At 43.3% G+C, this 12,876-nt stretch overlaps 1 pseudogene; it reads right to left on the bottom strand.

Moving 5' to 3' along the window:
• Positions 1 to 1,267: 1,267 nt before the first annotated feature.
• Positions 1,268 to 12,583, bottom strand: LOC139059482 (uncharacterized; annotated as a pseudogene).
• Positions 12,584 to 12,876: the final 293 nt, after the last annotated feature.

The raw sequence follows: 12,876 nt of genomic DNA, 5'->3' as shown, positions 1-12,876 counted from the left end.
ACGTCATCCTCAATGGAACACCCATTCCAAAAGTGGAAACCATACGAGTTCTCTGGCTACACATACACAAAGACGAGTCTGGGGCGGCCACCCTCCCGCAACTACAGCGAACGCTATCACAGCTTACACATCTCATCAGGAAAGCTCTAAGCCATAGAAGCGGACTGAAAGAACAAGACAAGCTATGCGTGATGCAAGCACCCCTTACCAGTCGAATAGCATACAGCATGCCCTACCTCACGCTGAAAAATGCGGAGTTAGAAAAAATTAACATTCAAATACGCAAATTAAGCCATCACAATAGCCCTGGGCCTACCATCTACAGCTTAGACTACGAGACTTCTCAAGATGGGAGTACACAACAACTGGAAAGAGCTAGCTGAAGCTCATAAAGCTAGTCAATTAGAATGACTGAAGCTCATGCCCACCGAAAGATGAGTGCTGCAATGGCTGAGCTACAATGAAACCTTTATAGCTGCCACGGACCGAAAAGAAAGAATTCCTTCAAACCTCTGCGAATCCCTATGCATAGTGCCGATTACACACAACATGCACCCCACGTACCACAAGGAAAGAAGACAAGCCAGAGTAGATGCTTTACGGCAAAGACAAGGGCAAGATCTGGATGCCAGACACACCGACGCAGCCAAATACCCACAAAGAAACGCTTACGCCCCGAGTGTCATAGACTCTCAAGGCAGAGAGCTAGCGTCTGCCACAGTCCGTGCACAAAACCCCGAGACTGCAGAAGAGACGGTGATCGCCCTATCACGAACTACCACATCCATGGACGCAGCTGTCGTCTTCTCCGATTCTGAAGCAGCTGTCAGGAACTATGCCAAGGGTCACGTGTCGACAGAAGCACTGAAGATATTGAAACACCGCAGCACTCCGATCCCCTACACCTGCGTGACATGGGTTCCTAGGCACGAGGGGCCCGAGGCAACACCTGCCGGGCCAACCCTTCCTACTCTCGAGACGCCCGGTCTGCGTCAGTGGGGGCAGAAACCGTACCCATCACCTACTCAGGGATCCTTCGACATCACAGGCTGGAACGCAGGGTGAACTCACCACGTCACCCAAAGCTCAACAAAGAAGAAAACACTACACTCAAAGACTACACAGTAATACTTACACCCCCGGAATACTCATGTATAGACTATACCCAACGCTACAAGGATACCACTGCCCAATGTGCAGCATACCGGACACCTTAGCGCACCTGATCCTCGAATGTCCATGGCATCTAGACAAAGACACATTGCCTTCACCGAAAGACTGTTGTAACACCAGAGAAGAAAGCAAAGACCTCATAGAAACGTGGGAGGTCAAGCTCGTCTCCGAGGCCCTGGAACGACAATGCCTTGTCGCCAGGGCCAAGGAGGCAGCGAAGGCCAGAGGGTTCCTAGAATGAGACCTCTCACCTAGAGTAAAATTGGGGCTTACCCCAGGACACTGTTTCAAAAACAAACGTTTATTCCTCCTCCTCCTCCTCCTCCATTCCTGTTTACACCCATTTTACAGCTTTAGTTATAGTTGGCTAGCTGCGAAGTGCACACACCTGTTCATGTTACTTAAGTTTCTAGATGACTGGTGCACTAAGTTAGTTGTATGCGATGCTAATTAAAACTGCTTTATTGGCTGCAAATGTCTTCGGCAACAGTGTTGCATAGCAGTGAAGTATTAATCATATCATATGGTGCGCTGTGTACCATATACACAGGAAACAATCGCGGAACAATGGCAAGGTTGAAAACAACTGTACAAGCCGTAAAAGACCTGCTGTGCATTCATCATATTCTTTAACATTAGCAGATAAAAAGCACCTCCATGCTTTTCAATAATGGTCTCTAAGTAGTACTGCTGTGTGTATAGTATTCAATTTCAGAGCATTGACGATATCACTTAGGAGAATGAAAGTACTAGAATGTCTTTACATTGCATCGAAAATTGAGACTACATAAAAAAGTATGAGAAATGCTTAATTGCTTCTCACCCAATTTTAAAATTGCACCATTTTAGAAGCACAAATTCCTAAAGGAAATGTAAGAAAACTTTGTAGAAAAGGCAACTTCAGTTTCTAAATTGAGCCAATATAAAAACATTTACATAAAGCAAGTGGCCTTTATCTTTAAAATACATATGAACACGGGTTACTAAATGGATATAGAGAATCGCTGATGTCAGTAAACTTAATAGGTACTTGGTGAAATATGCCACGGATGGTCACCAAAATTTTTGCAAAGGTTTAAAACACCCTGTAAAAATTCATTACGTTTGTGTAGATATTCCTAACCCTTTTTCTTCAATCAGGTAAAGATGGAACTAATTTAATACCTTTCATAGGACAGAATTCAAGGTGCTGTATGTCATTTTATATACGACAGAATGATCTCGTCTGGTGCAAATGCTCTACATAGTTACTTTTCTAGTTAGTTCCGAGTAAGATTCATTTACAGGGACCTTTTCCGCCAATGAAAATGGTGAAGAATAATGCGTATGTGCAGTTTTTGTTTCTTCTTTTTAGCAACGTTCCCAGACACATATTATCCCTCAGGTCCCAAGCCATTCCAGTAGGCTGACATATCAGATACATTAAAGGGACCCTGAAACGATTTTGGCGATTTTCTACAAACGCACTGAGTCGTTAGAGTAGGTTCTTCTGATCATTAATTGATGCATCTAAGTGCTCTGCGTAAAGCGTGTAATTTATTATAAGGTTTTAAAAATACCCATCGCTGCCGATCGCAGCGCACTGCTCGGCGGAATTTTAAGCCGCCCCTACCCATATGATGCAAATAACCCATATTACGTCACATGGGCGAGCTATCTGATTGGCTGACCAGGGCGCGTGGTCGATAATTTTTCCAACTTTATGGTGAACAAATGATGCTCGTAATAGTTGGAATGTTAGTTACTTTGTTTTTGTAAAAAGAAAATAACTTAAAGAGAATACACAAGAATAGTTTTTTAGTACACTTCAGCACTTCCGGCACACAGCAAGTGCCGTCTGCTTGTGTTACAACGTACTCCATTTTGACGAGAGCTCCGCGGTCAGAGTCAGTCTCAGTCTTTTCGCGAGCACTATGATTCGACTTTGTTGCCTTGTTGACTGCAAACCTAGCGACCTGCAAACCGCGAGTCCAGTATTAGGGCAAACGCAAGCGCAGGGGGACAGGGTCTGGCCGCTTGACTGTGCCGGGATGAGCCACGAGATGAGCAGAAGGGCAAATGTGAACGGTCTGCACGGTGCAGCCACCTGGTGGCACTGAGCTCAACCATACACAGTAGCAGCAACGAAGTGTATTCTTTGCTGCTGGTGTGTATTTTTCGCAGGAGTGTAATCATCAACACGTTGATTTATAAATGTTTAAAATGATTTACACATGGTTAGAGCAATATTAGCGCTTTGTTTGACTGGTTAAGCGCTGCGCCAGCAAGTGTCTGGACCGTGCAGACCGATCAGGCTGCTCACGTACGTCTACGCTAAAGTTCCTTCATCAGCTTGAGTTTATGCCTCGAGTCATTTGCCGAAATGACCAGCTTGCCTGTTTTTAGCGGAGTACCGGACACGTTCGGCGCTACGACAGAATGCTCGCAACGCACGCTGCTTCGATAGCTCTCGGTCGACGGCCAAGCGGCTAGCGGAGAGGTCTCGCGGGGGAGGGGGCGTGCTCCTAAACAACCGGAAGTGAGCGATGTGACGTCGCATCGTGACGCTGAACCAGTGAAGGCGGAGCTTAGCGCCGCTCGCTCGGCGAGCGAGTTGAGGAGGAAAAGCATAGCTAGGGAGGAGGGTAACTTCTAATCGCTTGCAGCTCCATTAATACGTAACGCTTCACTTAAATTGTGGTGCGAATGTTCTACTTAAGCTGTACCCTACGCACCTACAAAATTTGTCCGAACCGTTTCAGGGGCCCTTTAAAACTACTAAGGCTATGCATAGGACAAAGAAAAGCAAATATGTGTTCACAGATGCTTCCGTTTATTGATGCACTTTTTGCTGAGTATAAACTTTCAATACCCTTCCATAAAGAACCAGTTTGAAGCAGCTTTTGCACTTATGAATATGGTCTGTATACCACTAAATAAATTCTGTGTGCAGTCAAATTTGCCCACCATAGTCCACTGTAGTTCAAAAACCTTGTGTAGACAAATTCCAAGAGGCATTAATCAGATAAATATTTATTTTTTTCAAACAATATTGCCTCCTGAAGCTAGGGAAAGTATTAAGGCATAAAAGTATAGATGACGTAAGGAGCCAATAATATATTGAGACATTCAATAACACATCAGGCCACTGCCAATAGGTATAAATGCAAAGGAATGATTGCAGTGAATGCAAATCCACAGAAAAGAATTCACAATGATTTTGCTATATAGAACAGAACTTAAATATCAGAAAACATTTAAAAGTTTACAACAGAAAGAAGTTTTTAAAATTTCCATAATGCAAATCATATTGCAGTTTTCGGCCGCATAATTTTCTTTGTTACAATGTCGGCAGTGTTTTGCACCTTTCACTAAGTTACAGAAATATGAACACACAGGCAGAAGCACTCAGGATGCCTCATCTAAGAATAATTGACATGAAATATGCAGAATGTGCCAGTAGGGACCTGCCTAATACAATGGAGGACCGGAGCATGGCACAGAATGTCATATTTGTAATATCAATGTAGGAGAACAGAAGCTAAAAAAAAACAAGGAAATGGAGAAAATGCACGTAAGTTACATATAAATTACAAACATTGCATACATAAAGCATGAAAGTTTACGAACATTACAGAAATAAATTGGATGCAATGGTCTTGACCATAGCATGGCTGCTTATTAAAAAATGTACTCAAGATCTATGGAATATAAAACATCAATACACATTGACCAAACATTGTACAAATACGAGGCACTACACAACAGTCACAGGACAAAGTATCATCAAAGTACGCACAAAACACAGAATTCCTGTCAGAAATACACTTGTCTGCCAAGATCAACCAGAGCTTGCCAGACGAGGGCCCTTATGGAAATCACAGGGGCCCTAGACTAAAGGCTGCTACTGAACAACCAAAATTACTTATGTTTCTCTCTCTTTCTCAGCATCACCAACTTTAAGAACATATAGAATTTGGCACCTATATAAAGAGTTGTAAACTAACAATTCTTGTAATAGACGGGGGCTGCAAATGGTGCTTTTAACTCTGTGGTTGGCTTTCATGGCAGCCTTCTACTGATGCCTCTGCTGCTCTACATTACGCACACTACAGTAGTCATCTTGTTGCCTCATTTGGCATATAACTGCAGTAGTATTTTTCACTGGACAGATGATAGTTTGAGAAGTAGTGGTTTGCCATTCAGGCCCTGCTCACTCAGAAGAAAATTGTCACAACACAGAAATGTTCAGATAATGGGACCAAATCAATCTCTGACACATTGCTCTTGCACTCTATAAAATGCATTGGTATCTATACACTGGGCAAAAAAAAACATAACACAGAACTGTTTTCCTCACACATCATCTGACTACCGGCTTAAACTCAAGTGAAACCAACACTGTAAGAAAAAGCAATACTCAGAACCAAATTATAAAACAGTGGCTTGCTTAAATTGCTATGTACAGTTGACACAAAGTAACCCACTGACTTTCTTCCTAACCACGTAACACTCAGCTTTTCACCAAAGATACCAGAGGTCCATAAGGTCTTTTGCTTTTGAACACTGCCGAGATCTACTTCTACTTCTGTATAATCGGTCACAGAACAGTGCCAAAAACACTGAAAACTTTACAGGAAAAGGTGCAACGTGAATTTGAACATTTTTTTGCGATTATCTCACTTCACAAACAATAAAAAGTTAAAACATCTCATTTTGACAAGGCATAGCATTAGTAATTGGAAGACATTTCACACATTTGCATAGCAATACACTTGATATGCTAACCTTTATCCTTAAATATACCAAATTATGCACAATCATGAACAAAAGCCTGGAGAAAGGGCTTCCTTGCAGTGCAGGCTTGCAGCCTGAAATTTAGTTGCATGACATGCAGATGTGTTTGATTGTGAGGTATATGGAGTTGCTGCTGTGATTGCTGTGTGGCCCAGTTTGTGCGAGTACTGCACAGCGCTGGATGATTTCACACGCTGCTGTATCGGCTAATTATTGCAACCGAAGGATGCGGGTTGGCTCCGCAAAGAGGGGACACAGGAGACACCACATGAAAAGAAATGTGGCTTAGTGGTTTCGTTGTAGAAGAGCTGCCAAATGCGCAAAAGGGAAGACGCTTCGAGCTGAATGGGAAGCGTTAGGGGAGACTGGCGTGAAGAGGAGGGGGGTGAGTTTGAGGTCATCGCTATAGATGCCCCCGGGCTTTTCAGATGTCAAGTTGACATTCTCGGCCACTACTGTGGTTTGTTTGTGGGCCTCGCCGCAAGACGGGGAAACATAGTGACGGAAATAAGGCGACGCGACACACAGCCACCAAGTTTCAGTGTCACTGTTTGAAATCTGCGCTCGCCTTTTAAGAATGTCTTCAGAAAACGATGTTTTTACCACTACCGAGAAGGCTGCAAGTGATGGGTGCATTAGTGTGTGATTGGCATCGGGTCCCAATTACGGTGTTCAGGACATTCAAGCAACCTGGCCCACAGCTGCAAGGAATGACCGAGTTTTCTGTGCTGGCAGGGCAGCCCACTGTGAGGCACACATATCATCAATAGCCACGGCTTCGTGGGAACATTCTTGCAGCCAGCATGATGGCTTCTTAGATGATTAGCCCATGGACTGGTGCATAGACAATGGGGAGCGACACTAGCAATTTATGGTTACAAGTGCAAGCACGAGCCTGGCTTCTGGTGCTAGAGGACATCAAGGCCAAGTGAGGCACACATATCAATAGCTGTGGCCTTGTGGGAACATTCTCACGGCCAGCATGGCAACTCCTAACAGATATTAAGCCCTCAGGTTGGTGCATAGACAAAGGGGAACGATACAGGCAATTCATGGCTACAAGTACAAGAACGAGCCTGGCCTCCGGTGACAAGGGACATCAAGGGCAATACGAAGGGTCTAACGTAGGGAAGAGTGAAAAGACGTGTATTTTGGGAACCTATCTCCTTGCATGTTGTAGATTGTGTTGTCATTTCGACCAATGCCATGTCCGTCCCAAAAGCTTCGGTGCTAGTGGTTGCAATGGTGTGAACTCCCCATGTGTGATAGTCTGGTTTGTGACTATGCAACTGAGAGTTTAAAGAGTCATATTTGGGTTGCATGAGGGAGAGCAGAGGTTTGGGCGTGGACCCAGACAGGTACCTTGGCGTTTGAATAAAGTGTCTCTTTGCTGGACAATGGTTCTTCCTTTCCACTGCCACCATGTACTCGAGTCATCAAGGGATGCCGACTTCGGACCTTAGACACCTTCCCTCCTTAACTAGTGTTAAAGCTAGCACAGGATGACGGGGAGAAAAATTAACCGTCTTCTTGTATTCAGGGGTGGAGCCTCCGAAGCTACTTCTGTATCAAACTAGTCACTACTGTACTTAGAGAATTAAATTACAGTTGAATTTTTTTCATTATATCTGACTTCAACGATCATTGCTCAACTATATGCTGAACTGTAGCAATATTCAAATAGGTTCATCAACTATACAAGAACCTGTGCACACCTTTTTTAACACTGGACTGTTTGACGTCTTCAATTACGCAATCCAGTTTCTTTGTTCTGCACATTACTGTTATCTGGAATCTTCGCTAGTCACACAAGAACAACCACTGCTAGTAACGCCCATCATTCTAATGACGTGCTGCACTGAAGCAACTTAGAGCAGTATGTCAGGACGTCTCAACAAATATGGGAATTTTCATATGAACAAAAAGTGATAAAAATTGATGTCAGTGTGACCTTGACAGTGATATAAGCAGGTATGTTAGGAATGTCAAGAGACCACTTTGAAGTAGCAATGGCTTATGAAAACACATTGCTCGAGAATCTGGGCAAGTTAATCTTCACAGCAATCACCTATTCTTAATTTGATTCTAACATACACTCTTCATGTATTACAGACAAGACTGTCGTGCCAGCACAACACATAACAATACACTTTTTGACATCAGAAGCTCGTACAGATGCATGTTCACTTGTTTCTTCCACACTGACAAAAGGAACAGTGTTGCTGTCACCAATGCTAGCTGAAAAAACATTCCTCACAAGCAATTTCTTTACTTTAAAGAGTACATGGTCACTATTGCTGCAAGATGGGCTTGCACAGCTAGTGAGGATTTCAATTATATGCCCAATGACACTGTCATTTGCCACAATGTAAGAGTTTCTTCTTCTCGACTTATCCATAGCAGCTACACAATAGGTGAAAGCACCCACAGTAGCCTTTCTCTATTTCCTTCTGGTGCCTTCCTGAATTCCTTTTCCATAAAGTAATATGTTTCCAACTTGAATACACGTCTTTCTTAGTTTTTAGCCTTTCAACAAGGACTTGACAAAAGACTTCAAGTCTTTGTTCTGCCAATACATAGTTGCAGACAAAACCTGCGGCAGACTCTGCAAAATACAGAACTTCTCAATGATTTGTAAATGGGCAAATCTTGTCCCATTCACAAAACGCACAAGCTTGCCATTCATAGACTCAAAGGGGTAGGCCGAGAAGCTCCAAAGTGGTCCCCACTGCCTGACATTGTCCACCATATGAACAAGGATATGGGAATTATAGGTCATGCACTCCTTCCCATAAATTTCTTCATACTCTGTCAGGAACTCTATTAGAAGTTCTTTGACCTTTGGAATTTTGTCCATTGGAACAGTAGACTGCAAACAAAAATGCATAATGCCAACGAACTTGGTCCAGTTTCTGTAACAATTACTTGGAAGGAAGTCTTTCAATACAAATGGAGAATAATAAAGTAACCAGTCTCTCCACTCAGATGCCTTCCAGAATTTCATTTCTCTGAGTGACCGTGGCAAGCGATTCATCTCCCAAACTGGAGTTAGTTGCTTCAGCCTTTCATCAATTTGGGGGAGGTAACGCCGGAGGCTACAGCCAGTGCCCCTTTTGTTGTTGAACCACATAAATGCTGTAGTCCTCACAAAGCCATTGCACACTGCATGCATGTAGTCAACAACAAATGATGTAGAAAAGCTAAAAAATGCCATAAAAGAAAGAATACTTGGACCTTTAACGCCTCGGCAAGGTTTCCCCGTCCTCTGTGCCCTTTGAGCATAATGCAAGAAGCTCCCATCTGTTCTTAATTTTGCTGCAGGTTCTTGCATTGCAAAAACCCTTGTGTGCCCTCTACCCTTTTCCACAACTTCACCAGTGTGCTCGCACCAAGCACAGCCATAAGCACCATTAAACTGGGTCATGTTCATAAGCATGCAGCGTGCAACTGTGTCCACACTGCATGGTCCGGGGTAGACGCGGCATGTCTTATTCAATGAACAACCTTCATCAAACCAAGAAATTCCTTCTGAAGAAAGCCGATTCATTGTTTGCGTAAAAGGCCTCAGAAAGGTGTTCATTCTTGGTTTCTTTGCCCCAAACCACAACCCATACAACAACAGCTTGTTCACTCTCTCTTTGTACGGAAGTTAATTTACTTGTAGAAGAAGAGGCCACACACTGCGTCATGACGACTCAAACAGTGGAACACCGTCAGTGTTCCAGGTTACTGATATGTCATCTTCTGTCATAGGTAATTTGTTGTATGAGGCACTCTGAGTAATGTCACTGACATCATACTGAACACCACTCCGGTGACGAAATATTTTTCCACTTAACAGCAACGCTTTAACCTGACTGTCGATGTCTACAGTTAGAAAAAAGGAGCCTGACCCTAAAATGTCTTCAACCTTGTGCATGAGCGAGCACTTGGAGCACTGTACTTCAGCTGCTGCACATGGAAGAGCAGTGATATACTCTAAGCACTCAGAGCAATATGCATGAGTCACACGCTCACACTCATACAAGGAGGAGAAGCTCTTAAAAAACAAGAACTTAGTCTTTGGAAAAAGGGTGCCTTCAGGCATATGCGCATCAATCAACTGAAGAAGGCTTTCCGTAGCTTCCTTGGAAGAATGATGCCGCAGGCTGTGTGCCATCACCATGACAAGACTTTGGCTTCTTGAGAGCTTTGCATCCTGGTACAAGGGCTCTTCCTGAAAAAGATTAGTGCAATGATAAGAATCCGTGGTTACATGTAGACTGAGTATATGGCATTTGCCCAGTTTCAGGCCGCAAGAATCTTAACAGTACCGTAGAAACATGCTAATCAGTGTATGAAAGCAGAAGTACTAAGGTGAAGTGGCTTTCTTATTCCGAAGTTTCTATCTTTATTAACACGGTAAAGATTATTGAAAAAACACACTGTGTTCTAATGACAAATTATTACGAGAGGAATCTCGCTCTGATGAACTTTTCAAGCATGCATAAAACAGACGTGTTTAGTCCATAATAGGCAACCAACGAACTAATTTCAATGAAACTGTCCGACTTAAAGAAAGGTTATGCTACTCACAGCCTTCAAACTTGACGCCCTCATAAATGTTACAATATTAACAATACCGAAGGTTTAAAGCAGCACTGGCATGCCTTCTTTTTTCATTCAACGAATATCCTGAACCTCAGAAACGCTGGCAACCCTTAAGGTATGCTAAGTAAATCACTATAGCAGCTTTTCTATGACTCAGTTTTGATTTCGTTTACAAGGAAGTGTATTCAGGGTCTGTACTGAAAGTAAGAAGACAAGTTGTGGTGTTGCACATACGTGCACTTAATTATAAATCTGGTGGTGGGGGAAGGTGAACATTTAGCTTCACAATGCCATGAGCTTATTAAGGCAACAATGGAGCCAACCTTGGAACAACATTCTGCATGATTAAAGCAGCATACGGCAATGAATTTTTTCCCTTCGGGACGATTGTAATGCAAGTTGCTACATTTTTATCTTGACCCCTCAACTTCTGATGGCACTGTACCTCGTCTCTGGTGCTGATGACCAGTTTAATTCATCATGCCTTTCCAGTTTTTGTATATGCGTATATGTGCAGTGTCCTGCAATTCTGACAGAAATAATACCCAATAACTTTGTCTATCTTTTTTTCTATATGACCAGTAAAAATGAAATAGGTATTCCTCACATTGTATATTTTACTAAAAATTTGTGCAAAGTATGCATGCCTAAAAAGAAAATCTGCACTTTTTTTATTTCTCATGGCAGTGAAGGTGCTAATCCTCACCTGCTGTAAGCGCAGGCTCATGGAATACACAACAAAAATGAAAACCACATCTTATTCATGTACCTTCTACTTACAGCGGTGTTTTTCGCAAACAGGGCAGCGTAAATACTGCCACAGAGCATGTGTCCTTCTATACGAAGAAGGACCAACTTAAAAGCACCAGACGATGCTTACACTGGAAATGTTTCAGGGCTCTTGCTCGTGCAGCATTAAGAATTCAGAAAGCTTTAATTATGTAATACAGAATTTTAAAAGCCGATTTCTGCAAGGCAGTAACAATGAAGTTGAGTTCATGCATAAGTAATGCTGATCTTAGTAATTTTAACCTTGCAATGTGTGTGAATATGGAACACAGAATGGAAGTGGCAGCATGAGAGAGGAATTGCCTGTGTACATATAAGTGTTGTTAGATGACAAACTGCCTAGTGTTGGGTATTGAATTCTTCGGCGCTTAAAGACCATGCATAGAAATGCCTGTGTTTTACAAGCCAAAACCCCAATATAATTATGAAGGATGCCGTAGTGGGGCACTCCAGAATAATTTTGACCACCTGGAGTTCGTCAATGTGCACCCAACGCATAATAGATGGGAGACAAGGAACACAAGTGCACTGTAAACGGTTGGTTCACGTATGTTGGCACATACCTACAAAAATTTATCAGCAGCGGCGTAGTGACCGCACAGAGGAACCTGAAAAGGTTCTGTGATGTGCAGCGTAACCACCGTGGTATCTTATTGGTTATGGCATTGCACTGCTAAGCTCGAGATCGCGGCTCCGATACCGGCCGCGGCGGCCGCACTTCAGTGGAGGCGAAATACAAAAAAACGCTCGCCTATTTATATTTATGTGAACGTCAAACTAGAACCTGGGGCTGCCAAAATTATTCCGGATACCCTCAATGCGGCGTGCCTCATCATATTGCGATTTTAGCCCGTGCATATTCCTCCCTTTACATAAGTAGCGCAAACGGGGCACATAGACGACAAGGAAGACGAACACACGGCGATACATTCCTTGTTTTCCGTGCACTTCACATAATGCAACACTAATTAGCCCATCAGTCTGCTTTAAGAAACGGCGACACACAGACCATCGCTGATACAAAACCAACATTCCAAATATCCACCTCAATGTCCCGAGAAGGTCGCCAAAGTAAAACGGCCTGCTGTAATAAACTTACCAGTTCACTAGCTGAAACCTCGCCGGCCCTTGGCTCGCAGTCGTCGTCGTCGTCGCTCGAGGTGTAGCTGCCGTCTGAACTTTGATTTGTAGAGTTATCAGAGTCGGAGTGCAGGCTACATATCTCATTGTCGTCTCCGCTGGGAAGCTCAGCCATGGTTGTCTCGGTATCGCTTTCGGAATCCGAATAAAGTGCGTTGCTGCCACTGTCGCATGAACTAGGAACAGCCAAAGAATTACTTTTTGCTGCCGCGATCTTTTGTCGATGTAGTGTCCGAAGCGGAACATCGCAGGTGGCATCGTACAGGTACTGCTTGTACCTTTTCCTTTTTTGGCATCTTTCAGCATAAATAGAACACAGCAGCGATTGATTAACTTAGATTGCTTAGAAAGAACGGTAATGGTTGGCCAAATCACCAATATCACTGCGTCCGACAAGGAACGCTACGC

This window comes from Dermacentor albipictus, chromosome 4, assembly GCF_038994185.2.
Source record: "Dermacentor albipictus isolate Rhodes 1998 colony chromosome 4, USDA_Dalb.pri_finalv2, whole genome shotgun sequence".
Lineage (NCBI taxonomy): Eukaryota > Metazoa > Arthropoda > Arachnida > Ixodida > Ixodidae > Dermacentor > Dermacentor albipictus.
Note: the sequence above shows the minus strand (reverse complement) of the source record. Positions and strands in the feature narration are given on the sequence as shown.